General features: G+C 35.7%; 3 long non-coding RNA genes across 5 annotated transcripts; 2 read left to right on the forward strand and 1 right to left on the reverse strand.

Annotated features, from left to right (window-relative positions):
- Nucleotides 1-338: 338 nt before the first annotated feature.
- LOC135767180 (uncharacterized) lies at nucleotides 339-6,414 on the reverse strand. Of its 2 annotated transcripts, XR_012336885.1 has the most exons (7): nucleotides 6,078-6,414; nucleotides 4,200-4,259; nucleotides 3,254-3,331; nucleotides 2,260-2,313; nucleotides 1,851-2,022; nucleotides 1,639-1,740; nucleotides 339-977 (listed from the first exon to the last, which is right to left on the reverse strand). It is a non-coding gene; the product is annotated as an uncharacterized lncRNA (long non-coding RNA). The 2 variants fall into 2 exon arrangements; XR_010541929.2 differs by lacking the exons at nucleotides 4,200-4,259; nucleotides 6,078-6,414 and adding an exon at nucleotides 4,102-4,123.
- On the forward strand, nucleotides 1,867-5,228 carry LOC135767181 (uncharacterized). Of its 2 annotated transcripts, none has more exons than XR_010541932.2 (5): nucleotides 1,867-1,995; nucleotides 2,251-2,333; nucleotides 3,271-3,349; nucleotides 4,212-4,277; nucleotides 5,160-5,228. It is a non-coding gene; the product is annotated as an uncharacterized lncRNA (long non-coding RNA). The 2 variants fall into 2 exon arrangements; XR_010541931.2 differs by having other exon boundaries at nucleotides 1,888-1,995; nucleotides 2,279-2,333.
- A 221-nt stretch (nucleotides 6,415-6,635) lies between the features above and the next one.
- Nucleotides 6,636-12,494, forward strand: LOC135767182 (uncharacterized). Its single transcript, XR_010541933.2, has 4 exons — nucleotides 6,636-7,035; nucleotides 8,024-8,124; nucleotides 9,046-9,131; nucleotides 11,451-12,494. It is a non-coding gene; the product is annotated as an uncharacterized lncRNA (long non-coding RNA).
- The last annotated feature ends 237 nt before the right edge of the window (nucleotides 12,495-12,731 follow it).

Below are 12,731 nucleotides of genomic sequence, written 5' to 3' on the forward strand. Positions count from 1 at the left end.
ACACCAGCCGTGGTAGAGGCATCAAGCAGTGTTTCCCACAGGATTTTGAGAGACTTGTGCCGGTGATGACGTCACACGCTAATTAGCATATATCTGACGTCATCACGTGTTTGCGTTTGATCGAGTGTTGGCACCAGAAATATGTTTCACTTCTACTCTTTGATTTGTCACGTTATATTGCATTTTAACACAACTGATTGCTATTATTTACATATTATCAGTTCTGTTGTCAGACATAAAATGAGCAGACTATAGCCCTATTCGGACGGGATTAGTTTTACGGTTGTAATTTTACCACAGGGCGTCTGTAATATTGATGGTCAATTCGGACGGGATTAGAACCCAGATAGCACACGTACGTCTCAGATACGTATCTGCGAGGTAATCACTCAGATTTCCATTCCGTCTGGAAAACGTATTATAAAGGTCGTTTGCCCATATGAATTACGTATCTGAGACGTACGAGCCCAGCCGTTTTGAAGACGCTTTTAAGATCTTTTCAAGACGCTTGATATTTAGAATGATGGTTAGCAGATCTTTCTAAGATCTTTCCAAGATGTTTCTTAGATCTTTAAAAGATCTTTATAAGAGCTTTAATCGAGCTCTTTCTAAGATGTTTCTGAGAGCTTTAAAAGACGATTAAAAGATCATTAAAAATAAATTGCTCTAAACTACATCTACACAGTTATACACACATATTATTCCAATATATCATTGACAACAATTAAAACAGTATTTTCAATAAAACAGGCAGTTGATTGCGTAAAATTTATTAAAATTAGACAAAGGAAAACATTCATAAGATGCATATTTACACGAGTGTATGCAAAAAAGCAACGTTTTTCTATAACATACAAAGAAACACAATATCTTTAAATTAATCAAATGCTTCCTCTGGCAAAGAACATCTTGGATGGAATTTTCCGCGTCTCCTTCAGTGGTAGACGGACGGATTCTTCATCTGCAGCAGCTGCATTCTAAAAGAAACCATTAAAAAAATAAGGAAAAATTAATTTTACAAACTATGTCATATGTTTTCTTTGTTTCCTCAATATAACTCTTATTAGAATGTCAAACAAAGATAAAATCATCCGTATTAATCGTCAATATCGTGTATATTATTAATATGAGCGTCTTTGCGTTAAATTCGTGCTACACCACACCATGCACTTATATCGACGTCGCAATGCAAAAGAAGAAGGGCAAGAAAGAAACCTGTCCTGGTCTGGCGATTTAAGGGAACATTTGTTTAAGGTATGTAGTAATAATACATTTTAATAATGCTGAGTGTGGGATCAGTTAACTAGAAATTTCGTTGATAATAAGCAATGTATGTACAGTAACTAGCTAGTTCACGTTAAATATTTTATGCACGTGTCTGTGGTTATTTTAGGTTTTTGATAGTTAATTTCACTGATAGTTTGAGCCCGTGTAAATTTCTTAAAAAGCTGTAATTATTATTTTATTTAACATTATTATGTTTGCTGTCAAGACTGATATTTATTTATATATATTTATTGACGTTGATATGTAAACTTAACCTACTCAGTTGTACTTGACTAATCTAATAATGACAGGTCCACCTGTTTAAGTATATTGTAAAACATTTGAACATAACAACATTTGGACATAACATACACACATTGTTTCCGCCTGCATCAATTTAGTTGTATAGCTGCATTGCTGGTTAACACCTCTGGGCAGATTCTCCATGTTCTTCTTTTATGTGTAGCTGCTCACCTTAAACAGATACAGTACATTGAAGTAATGTTTAAAACAAATTAAGCCCTATAATATTGTTTATGTTTACAATAATTGGTAAAAAGTTTGACGGATAAAATGGTTCTTACCATTCTCTATATAAGCCCCTCTGTTAACTTTTGTTCAAGCCTGTCTAGATCTTTTATCAGTCTAGAAAGATGTTGGAGAAAAGACATCATCCTCTTCTATAATCTCCATCTGTAATTGGACTAACAACTGGACCAGGGAAAGCAGGTGACTCCAAGATTGTCTCGTCTACAGCTGCAATATCAAAAAATAATTGAATTGAGGCTTTTTATATACATTTAGTATTTTTTATTAAAATTCATAATGAGCATATGTATACATTGATTTAAAACAGTACTCAAGACTGTAGATTTACTGTGAGGTTTTGAATGTTGGACGGACCATCAGACCTGCATCTGCCTCAGACATGTTGATGTTTAGCTAATGACGATTTTAAATACATTTATTTTTATTTATTTTTAGGCAACTTACTCTCCATTCGATCTTGCAGGTCACACCATGGTCTCAAGAGGGAAAATGAGTGCTCTATGGATTGAACAGAAAAGGTAGTATAGACCCTTTTACAGCCCACGTCACTGTGACGTCACCGCTCTAGCTGGAGGCAAAAAATAAGTAGGAACTCATAGCCGGCGCGCTAAAAGTTTGAGTTTTTGACTTTAAAATGTCATCTTGTTGTGTTTTTGGCTGCCAGATTAGAAGGAACAGCACTTTTGGTTCAAAAATAAAGTTTTACCGGATCCCGGCAGACATTTCTTCACAGAAATCAAGAAGACAATTGTGGTTGAATGCAATACGGCGCACAGACTAGACGGAGACGATCATAAATAATACTCGTGTTTGCAGTGCACACTTCATATCAGGTAAAATAATCTATGCATATGTACTGTTGTGTTGGTTTTATCTAGTACAAATCAGCAAGTTTCTGTTTTATTGGTGAAAAGTCGCCAACCGTGCTATTGTTTAGCTTAAATGTTAAACAAACATACAGCGATAGATGTGTATGCCATCGTTTGAATAGTCTCTTAAAATAATCCACATTGCTAATCATAGTTAGCCCAGTGATAAGTTACATAAGACAGTAAGCCTAGACAAAATTACCCAAATCCACCTGAAAGTAATTCATATGTTGTCTAGGAAATATCTAAAACCTGGTTAAAATCGCAAGAGTTAATTTACAAAAATACCTGTCACGGTCCCGCAGAATCAGTGACTGTACATATTCGGACAGATCCAAAACTAATTCTGCATCCATGTTTAATAAATCCCTCCTAAAACATGCTTGTTTAAGCTTGTCAACATAGCCTCTGCGGCTCTTTCTGCCTCCAGCTAAGCCCCGCCCACACAAATACGTCACAATGTTTACCAACTGTAAAAGGGTCTATTAAACAGTGTTATGTTGTATTTAAATGCCATGAACAATGCGTTTATGTTTTCTTCCTAATTATGTCAACAAATGCTCTTTTACCTTGCATGGTACTTTAGGTGAATCAAAACTCCAACCATCTGTATGAGGGTCTGGATGGATAAAGGATGCCCACTGGAGCTGGAAATGATGGATCAGGTCATTTTCATTTGTCACATTTACAAAGAAGCACACTCTAAGGAATGCGTTACCCTGTCTGTGGCAAATACACTAGACAAAAGTATTGGGAGGCCTCATTCTAATAAACATGTTTATTTATTCCAGTATGTCCAATCAAAACAAATATAAATGCTATACCATATAATACCACTTCAAAGAGTTTTGTTTTGATTTTTGTTGCAACAGTTTTGTAAGTGCCTTTTTCTGTTCCGAAATGACTACAGCTTCTTGTACAAGTCATTGATAGGTTTAGGTGATGAGTTGTTGGCTAAAAACCTTTGAGTCATATCAAAGGTGTTAGCTGAGTTAAGGTCTGGGGTTTATTCAGACCAGTCAAAGTTCTTCCACACCAGACTGAATCACTAATTTTCTGTTTGAACCTTACTTAGTTTGTAGGGTCATTCTTAAGTTGGTATTGAAAAGGGCCCTGCCAAAACTCTTGCTATAAATTTAGCATCAAACGTTTTTTTTCTAGAATATCATATGCTGTAGCATTAAGATTTGTGCACATGGAAATAAGTAAAGTATTTAAACCTGTTCATTAGAAGGAGGCGTCGCAATAGTTATGTTTATATAGTTTATGTTTGACAAGCCAAAATAACTAGGGCTGCTTCTTTTTAAGAACTTTTGGGTATTTTTAAATCAGCCAGAGGAATAACAGTCCTTAAATGTGTAATGTACTGCCATAATTTGTAATGATCAAATGTGAGGTCAGATTCTTGTTAACCTACTGTGTTCTTTCTTGATGGTTAGTCAGACATTGACATCTAATATGTAATATCTAGTGATATGTTTTCTTAGATAATGCTGTGAACAAATGCTCTTTTACCTTGAATATTAGGTGGATCCACACTTGAACCATCTGTATGATGATCTGCACCCACTGGATCTGTAAATGGTGAAGCAGGTAAGTTTCACAAGTAAACAAACTCAAATCCTATTCAGACCATTCATGATTCCAGCAATAACCAAGTTTTCTCGTCACAATAAGACTGCATATACATTGCAAATCTTAATGCACAGATCATATTTTTTTGACTATATTCATTTTTTGTTCTGCTCTTTTTATATTTACATAAGACACTATTCATATCTGATATCTGTGTTACAATAATTTCAAAAACTACAGTTAATATGAGTGTCATGATTTGCACTTGAGTTTTGTATCGACTTAAGCCAGGGTCACTGCCAATTTAGGAATGTTTTAATTATGACACTTAAACAATTGTATATGTACTTCGATAAAGGTTTTTGCAATCATGGAAACATAAGTGAATCGCAGACAGCATTCTTCTTTTACGAATGTAAAATGGCTGGAGTAGTGATGTCACTAGCTAGATTAATTTTCATTTGACCTCCCCCACAGAAAGACAGGGCACATCATTATATCGTTGGCTCCGCCCACTGGTGTTCAGTCTAAAGTAGTAGTTGTTGACAATCATAAAGTTGTAATAACAATAAGATTGTGATGTCAGACAAACATTGTGCTGTTGCTGGCTGTGGGAAATTAGTGTCTTTGTAAGGGTCGCAAATAATTTTAAAATATTTATGTTTCAAAATATTGCCCCCCTACCATGAACTAAACTGGACTGTTGCAGAGAACAAGTGTAGTAGGGTACGGAGCGCTCACAATAGTCACACCAAACTTTGGAGGTAAAACATACTTTGGTATGATACAGTATGCATAGTGTGAGTACCCCATAATTTAACTGTAAACCATGCCGCTCCTTAGAGCTTATTTCTATGTATATTTAAAACATTCTTCATTCTCTTGTGATTATTTTTGCAGGTTTCTGAATTGATGTCAGATGCAAAGCAGAAGCTTATTTTCTTCCAGTTTGGCTTCATTGTGGAAAAATGCTGGAAACTAAAAAGCAGGTGACATTCTTTTGTTTATTGAAGCTATGACAAATAATTTGTCTGTTTAGTTAATGTTTTATACAGTGTAACTGTTCCTAAACATTGTTCCTCGAGGTGCTCTGCTATTCACATTTTGTATGTCTTCCTTATTTAACACACCTTATTCAAATCATCAGCTCATTAGTAGAGATCTTCATGAACTGAACTGAGGCTGTGACCAAATGTTCACACTTCTTGTCTTTGCACTAGACTACTTACATTACGTTTTTTTTTTTTGTATTTGGCCTAAGTATTCTAGTGGGCGTGAAGATCCCAAGCGTGCATGTAGAATTATTCATCCGATGGGACACACTTAGCATGTGTAAAAATTTCAATCCAGGTAGTGCCAGCAATTTGCACCAAAACGTATTTGTGTTTTATTTACTACTTTTAATTTATATTTAACATTTTTAAGTTTTTCTGTAAATAAAATGAACACTCTGAAATGAACATTTGCTTATATCAAACTTTTAGATGCAGAATTCTTTGCTCCTGTAAAAAAGCTCTTTGTTTTGAGTATGTAGCTTTATTAAAGTGTATTATTTATTCAGTAGTCCCTAAATAAACGACAAAATGTTGCAGATGTTTCACAAAATGCATAACAATAATGCAGTGAACACCATAGAAATGTTAACATACAATTAAAAGTCTCATGCTTTACATCCAGAACATGATGCACGATAGGATGCACAAAGTGATATTTGGACGCAGCCTCAGTCTGTCAGATCAAAGAGACATACAGAATGCACAGAGCAGTGGGACTCCATGAACAGAGCTGAGAACCACTGCTGTAACTCATTATGCTTACCTGACTCATGCAGAATTCTGGCCTGGTGTTTGGTCCCCCCTTTCTCTGGCTTGTGTCTCCATCATCATTATACTATTGTCAGTGTAATAGTATCGTCGTCTGCGTACCAGGACTTTGTTACTCAGCTGTCCCTTCTCCTTCAAGCTACATTTTTGTCAAGCTGCAACAAGTTGGAATACATAATTATTAACGTTTAATGATTTTGATGTATGAAATATGTAACAAAAGCAAAAAATGTATAGACATTCTATTAAGAAATTACCTTTTTGTTGTTTGTTTACTGACCTTTCAACCATATTGCATTTATAATTGATCATCAAACCTTTGGTCTACTGTTAACAGGCTACTGTAGAAAACAAAGTCAAACAAAAAAAGAGAAAAAATTATAAATGCTGAATGTGTCTCATCTTAAATACATTGTTGTTGTTTTTGTTACATTGAATTTGGATGTTTTGATGATTTAAGGAAAATTTACGTAGCATATATATTGATGTTTTAAATCAGAGTTTGTTAATGACACTTAATCATTAACAAACATTTAAAAAGGTTTATTACAATACTAATTGATAATATTAATGTAATAATATTGTTTTGTAACACCCTAAATCACTGAGCGCACAAACGCAACCCCTGTTACAAGCATGAGTGGTTGACTTCATGCAGACATGCGCAGACATTGAAGTACCGCGAGAGTGATTCAAATGCCCACGAAACAGTGTAATCACGCGGTACTGTGATGTCATACTGGTTAACGCTAAGCTACGTGAAGCCGGACACAAGGGCTGCACGTATCTTTGGGCTGGAGTAGCCTGTGGTTTTTAAGGCTTCGGTGTCTCGTCGCGTTAAACGATCGCAGAACGATTTATTTCTCTTTTTCACCTCGATTTTTGGCCTCTTGTGATTTACCAAAACCAACATGTGAAGTTACAACGCTGACGAAGGAGTTTCATCAGTAGAGGTAAGTAACCAACATTATGTTATGCATGTAGTGGATCTACAGATTGATTGTCGTATATGATCATTCTTTTTTTGGTTTGTTTGTTTGTAACGTTTATCAATGCAAGCCAAAATCGAGCTGCAAATCCTGAAGGCAACGCACGTTGAACATGTAACCGTTTTCTCAGCGGTGGTGGGGTAAACATTTGCTAAGTTAGCCTAGACCAGCCCCTGTTTAACTTAAAGTTACTTGAGTTATAAAATGTATCTTCCCGCCCGACTTGCTTGGAGTAAGTTAACGTTATGTAAACGACCGGTATTCATTAAAAGCCTTAAAGTTTTATAGCGAAGTGGTTTGATAATTATGTTAATATATTTTATCAGTTGTATTAGCTATAATTTATATCTGTGAATTAATTCGTATTTTTATCAGTTTCTAACAACACATACATGACAAAAGGCTAACGTAACGTTAATAACGTACGTTAAGTTACTTACCAACACGAACAAACTGACAGACAAATTAACTTAAAGCCAACAATTACAAAAAAAAACATATTATAAATGAATATAAACGTTATGTTTACGAATTATATTATTTACATGTTAATTATGATGTTAAATGCGAAGAAAATGTTGAAGTGTGCCTGAGGAAAAACGGTCATATGATGAAAATGGCGCTCACGTGACGTACGAATGGCCTCGCGACCACTGGTCTATGCTCGTGACCAGCTCGCGCTTGCGCGACAGAAGGGTCAACTTCCTGCTCCAACCTGCAATTTGAATGCAGGGATAATAACAAATAACCAAAGTTTAATAATATTGCTGGATTTTTTATAATGCTTAATAAATGATGCGTGTAAATTTACACATATTTATTACGTCACTGATATAGTTTTTTATTGCGTTTATTTCTTTTATATTGATTTGAAAATGAAAACCTTATTTAATTGACCTAAAATTTGTTTGTGTTTAACACTGATTTATGTTGTTTTTCTGTTTAATATTAGTGTGTCCTGGTAAACGTGTGCTCGGAAACATGCAGATTACAGTATTTACAGAGCCGACCTTGAGGCACCCACTGATGGATAATCTGTTTACCTAAAAACAGGTAATGTATAAACATTGCAAATATAATGAATTCACAAGTATATAATTTCACAAATATTAAATATTATTAACAATTATTATTAATGATGTACATATTAAATTACATATTATACATGTTCAGTTGTTCTGTTAAGTTATTTGAAGGATATGCATGGTAGATCAATTAGATTATCTTTCTCACTAGCTATAAGCAGCATGCTATATAAAGCAACTTATTGCTCATCTGCTTGAGAGAAAGTTACTGCTGGGGCTCTCCTGCTAAGATTGTCTTAATTCTAAAAAGAAATTAAGTCATTTAGGCTTAGGTCATAGCAAGTTTTGAATGAATGACTTCACAATCTGTTTTAATAATGTTTATTTACAATGTATTTTATTCCACTTACCTGAATCGTGCAGAGGCTTGATGTTTAGTCCACCGGTTGTCTTCTCCAACCTCTGAGTGAAGCCACCACGAGTGGTCGTGTTAACCAATTTTTTTTATCTTAGTGCACAGTGAGTGTGTCTATAGTCTAAACGCTTAATAAACTGATAACGTGTAAGGTCATTTAAATGCATAAAACGGTTTTCTTTTATAGGGTAAAGCCCATAAATGGCAAAAACTGATTGGCACAGGTAGTTTTTTGCTCTTAAACCAGATTTTAACGTCTTTTTTGCCGTTTCGTATGTGCGTATGTCTCCACCTGTGATAGATAAACTTCACAAATAAAAGTAAATTAAAGCGCTTGAAACATGTTAATGTAATAAGCTGATTTTTATAATATCATAATAAGATAATTGTCCTCTTATTATGTGCTTGTAAACATACTCAATGTCTTTGTTTATCCTTTGTCTCAAGTCACACTGAGTGTGAGAAGTCATTTGTCCAGTGCTGTCGTGAAATCTAATGATAATTTTAAACTGATCTTCTTCATTCTGTCACTAGCCCACCACAATCCATGTTTACCAGCTGTGGAAGTGCAGGCCAAAAATCTTCCTTCACCTGTGGGCCTCTTCCCACATGTAGATAAGGTAATGAATTATTTGGTCACTGTTTCTGTCACTGGGGCAAAATAACTGCCCTAGGGAACATGAAGAATATCCAAAACTGTGGTATTGCGCTCGCCCTAAAAATTTGAGAATCTTGATGTTTCTAACACATGGTACAACCGCTTAGTAGGCATGGGCCAGTATAAGATTCTGGCGGTATGATTACCTTTAGCAAAAATACCATGGTTTTACAGTGTTGCGGTATTCCCATTGCTACACTAAATTTTTTTATTTTTAAATGGCAGGTAAAAATAAAGCCTTTAAATTATATTATATATTATATTTTCAAAATGTATATTACATGTAAACATCAAATCAATCACATGACTTAATGATTTAATGAATTTTGTATAAATACAGTTCATACCTTGGAGACGGTTTCACAGACCATTTTAGTGGTTTTGTAACCTTGACTGTTTAAAGGTGCCATTTGTAATAATTGAGGTAAAAGATTTTTAAAAATTAGTTACACGCATCAAAAGAATGAGAAGAAATAAGGGCAAAGATGTCATTAAAAAAATGACAAGGTATAGTGCTGCAGAAATATCAATCTGAATTAGCATGCTAAATTACTAGCTACAGCCCGACTGGTGTTGTAATACCAGTTTCGACCATGGGAGGCGGTATGCGGGCCACGCACATAACCGCCAGCCAAACTGCAATACACAAATAAGTGGGAGTACAGCCCTCTACTAGTACCGCTGCGTCCGAAAACTAAGGCAGCTGACTTGTTGATTTAAGATTTATGAATGCAGCTCAGAGAAATGCAATTCGGACAGCCATGGATTCGGACATGCCTTGATGCCTTCCTGCCTTGCAATAGGGGTTTCGGACGGGTTTCAGTTCAGGGAAGAGAGCAGAAGAATGGCTAAAGCAAGAGACATTTACCACTACCACAAACATTTGCTGCAGGGAACAACGCGCTCGGAATCACAAATAAAATATGATAAATAAAGTAACCGAACCAGAGTAAATACTGGCACAGCTTTTCATCGCTGGAGACAACTAATGAACATGAAAGAAATGAGGTTCGACTCCGAAATGACAACTTTTCTTTTCGATTGGTAAGTAAGATGCTGTTAGTATTTCGCTAGAAGTTCACTTATAATAGGCATTGCCATAACCTATGCTCAGCTTGTACATGAACTACGGCTTTGTGCAGTAAATGTGGCTCCATCTGAAAGCAGCTGATGGCGATTCACTTTTAATCAATAAACCGGCTTCACTGACGAGAAGCGCAATGACTATCGCATGCAAATTATTGCGCATCCTTAGCTGTTAACGTTTAATAGTTAGCTCTACCCACGGATCCGATCCGGTTTTCACCCGTTATCTACCAAGCTGATGCTAAAATGTAACATTAGCTAAGAAGCTTGAAATGTCTTCGATTATAATGAACACCAAAAGGACGCACGAAACGTAGCGGAAAACATTGCAATTTTAATGAGACAGAATGTTTTTTTTGTGACTAATGATAACTTAGTTGCTAATGTAAATCAAACTTTATATATGCTGCTGAATTTGCAGCTGCTAAATTAAAATAGACCAACTAACTTTTCTGGAGGTATACTGCCCCCGTCTGTTTGGCGTGTGGAGTATGAATTGATTTTTTTTTGGGCGGACATGTTAAATGGTCCCTTTAAAACCTCGGTATACCTTGAAACTGGTAACCAGCCCATGCCTACCGCGTATATCTATTATTAAAGGGGACAGAGAATGGAAAACCAATTTTACCTTGTCTTTGTTGAATAATGGTAGTCTACCCGCATTCACAAACAATACAAAAAGTGCTAGACATGCTAAACATCTCAGTCTCATAGAAATTCCTCTTTTAGAAATGTCAGTCAGAAAACGACCCAATCTGAAAAACTGATGCTTATGACATCACAGGCATCTAACTGCCCCTCCACTTTAAAATAATTGGCTGTATTTTTTGAGTGGCAGCAAAGTCAGCCAATCACTAATGAGATCGCAATGAAAACCAGTAGGGGAGCCAAAAAGGTGCTAAACCACTTGTTTAAAATCCGCCACCCTAATAGAGCTATCTGAGAGAGGTTTTTAGGAAGCTTCTAAGGCATTACAGACCCAAACAAAAAAATTTTGTATACATGTCACATCACAGAACAAGGATAAATACCCCGTTCAATCATTCTATGTCACCTTTAAGGTGGTTGACAGGTCTGTTTGCATGTTATTGCATTGGTAATAATTTATTGTTTATAGTCAAATATTGATTGTGAGAATTATTTCAATTTTCTTAAAAATGTTCTAACATCTTTTTCCTTTCTTTTCTTAATGCAGCACTTCAGGAGAAACCTGCCTGTGATCTGCTAAGATGCACAGATTCAACTCTGGCCCATTGTCATCCCAACACCTCATCTGCCATCAGTTTCGTTTAGTGTCGGTCTATTGCAAAAGTTCATATAAACTTTAAATGAGACTTTGTGTTAAGCAGGGGTTTCCAAACTTTTCATTCCACAACATATTAAGCCCAGGATACACAGCAGGATTTTTGCAATCCAATAAGACCTTATCACACTGTGTGACAAGGATTGTTTAAACTTCAGCAGTAGACTGTCGATGAAGACACCTATTGCATCTGAGGCTGCGACATCCGTTATCAGCATGCGCTAGTGGTAAACAAATACAGGTACGCAGGTCGAGGAAGCAAACACGTTGTTGATGTGCGTTGATCATGCTGAACTTCTTACACTGTCATAAAACTATCGTAGGTGTCTTTGGTCCCAGGACTGGGAAAACAGACGTCTTTAAACCTCTCACACTGTACGAGATAGGACCACCAATTAAGAGCCACGATCACAGAAATCTCCACGATTGTTTCACGATTGGTAATCTTTCATCTGGGACAGCCAAAAATCGTGCCGTGTATTATGGGCTTTAGACAGGTGTAATCTTATAGTATATCAAAACCATTGCTAATAATTAATTGGACAAACCATCACTACAATGCAACACTCACTATCTTACGGGGCGACCCACAAGTGGGTCTTCACCCACAGTTTAAAAACCCTGAGTATGAGTAAGAGTATGTTGTATTGTAATTAAAGTCACATCTAAGTGTTATGGAACAGTTTGTCATTATATTCACAGTATTACATGGTTCTTTCAGCAGTTAATATGTTACAGTGCTCTTAAAGTGTCCTGATCAGCTTTGGGTCTTGTGAAGTAATGTAATGAGAATGTGATCAATATCTTTGCAGTATTTTTGTTACACTGTGGCTGTAATCATATTAACACATAGGTTAAACATTTTATTCAAATTTGGTAAACAAACTAGTCAATATAATTCATGCTGTGATGCTGGATTAAACTTGGTCAAATGATTGTGTATTGTGTTTTCACTTTTTTATTAGGTTACTTCATCTATATAAACATTCTCAATATCACATTTGGTTTGCTCAGAGTTTGTTCAGATGATTTTTAAAATTAAATGTTGTGAAAATGCAAGGTGTGTTACACAATTTCAATGGATGGCGTGGGGTCAAAAACTATCAAAAGTTTCAACCTTAGATATATACTTATATATACAGTACTCACCTTTTCTTGTGCATGGTGCTTTAT

The sequence above is a fragment of the Paramisgurnus dabryanus genome, chromosome 6 (assembly GCF_030506205.2).
Source record: "Paramisgurnus dabryanus chromosome 6, PD_genome_1.1, whole genome shotgun sequence".
NCBI classification, from domain to species: domain Eukaryota; kingdom Metazoa; phylum Chordata; class Actinopteri; order Cypriniformes; family Cobitidae; genus Paramisgurnus; species Paramisgurnus dabryanus.